At 43.0% G+C, this 1,545-nt stretch overlaps 1 non-coding gene across 1 annotated transcript; it reads left to right on the forward strand.

Moving 5' to 3' along the window:
• Positions 1-917: 917 nt before the first annotated feature.
• Positions 918-1,025, forward strand: LOC112718875 (small nucleolar RNA R71). The gene has a single exon (XR_003161202.1). It is a non-coding gene; the product is annotated as a small nucleolar RNA R71 (small nucleolar RNA).
• Positions 1,026-1,545: the final 520 nt, after the last annotated feature.

Below are 1,545 nucleotides of genomic sequence, written 5' to 3' on the forward strand. Positions count from 1 at the left end.
AATGGCAGAAGTAAGTCCAATGGAATCTCTATGGTCTCATTTTGAGCCTCAGATTCCCATGGTTCCTCATTGGGGAACTCATTGGAGGCCAGTGGATGTCCATTGAGGTCTTCCTCAGTGGCGTTCACTGCCTCTCCTTCCTCCCAAAATTCGGCCATGTTGATGGCCTTGCACTCTCCTTTTGGATTTTCTTCTGTGTTGCTTGGAAGAGTACTAGGAGGGAGTTCAGTAATTTTCTTGCTCAGCTGACCCACTTGTCCCTCCAAATTTCTAATGGAGGACCTTGTTTCAGTCATGAAACTTTGAGTGGTTTTGATTAGATCAGAGACCATGGTTGCTAAGTCAGAGTTATTCTGCTTAGAACTCTCTGTCTGTTGCTGAGAAGATGATGGAAAAGGCTTGCCATTGCTAAACCTGTTTCTTCCACCATTATTATTGTTGAAACCTTGTTGAGGTCTCTGTTGATCCTTCCATGAGAAATTTGGGTGATTTCTCCATGAAGGATTATAGGTGTTTCCATAGGATTCTCCCATGTAATTCACCTCTTCCATTGAAGGGTTCTCAGGATCATAAGCTTCTTCCTCAGATGAAGCTTCCTTAGTACTGCTTGGTGCATTTTGCATTCCAGACAGACTTTGAGAAATCATATTGACTTGTTGGGTCAATATTGTGTTCTGAGCCAATATGGCATTCAGAGTGTCAATCTCAAGAACTCTTTTCTTCTGACTAGTCCCATTGTTCACGGGATTTCTTTCAGAAGTGTACATGAATTGGTTATTTGCAACCATTTCAATCAGCTCTTGAGCTTCTGTAGGCGTCTTCTTCAGATGAAGAGATCCTCCAGCAGAGCTATCCAAAGACATCTTGGACAGTTCAGATAGACCATCATAGAAAATACCTATGATGCTCCATTCAGAAAGCATGTCAGAGGGACATTTTCTGATTAATTGTTTGTATCTTTCCCAAGCTTCATAGAGGGATTCTCCTTCCTTCTGTCTGAAGGTTTGGACTTCCACTCTAAGCTTACTCAATTTTTGAGGTGGAAAGAACTTTGCCAAGAAGGCATTGACTAGCTTTTCCCAAGAGTCCAGGCTTTCTTTAGGTTGAGAGTCCAACCATGTCCTAGCTCTGTCTCTTACAGCAAAAGGGAATAGCATAAGTCTGTAGACCTCAGGGTCAACCCCATTAGTCTTGACAGTGTCACAGATTTGCAAGAATTCAGCTAAGAACTGATGAGGATCTTCCAATGGAAGTCCATGGAACTTGCAATTCTGTTGCATTAGAGAAACTAATTGAGGCTTAAGCTCAAAGTTGTTTGCTCCAATGGCAGGGATAGAGATGCTTCTCCCATAGAAGTCGGGAGTAGGTGCTGTAAAGTCACCCAGCACCTTCCTTGCATTGTTGGCATTGTTGTTGTTTTCGGCTGCCATGTGTTCTTCTTCTTTGAAGAATTCGGTTAGGTCCTCTACAGAGAGTTGTGCCTTGGCTTCTCTTAGCTTTCGCTTCAAGGTCCTTTCGGGTTCAGGATCAGCCTCAACAAGAATG

Source organism: Arachis hypogaea, chromosome 10, assembly GCF_003086295.3.
Source record: "Arachis hypogaea cultivar Tifrunner chromosome 10, arahy.Tifrunner.gnm2.J5K5, whole genome shotgun sequence".
In the NCBI taxonomy this organism is placed as follows: domain Eukaryota; kingdom Viridiplantae; phylum Streptophyta; class Magnoliopsida; order Fabales; family Fabaceae; genus Arachis; species Arachis hypogaea.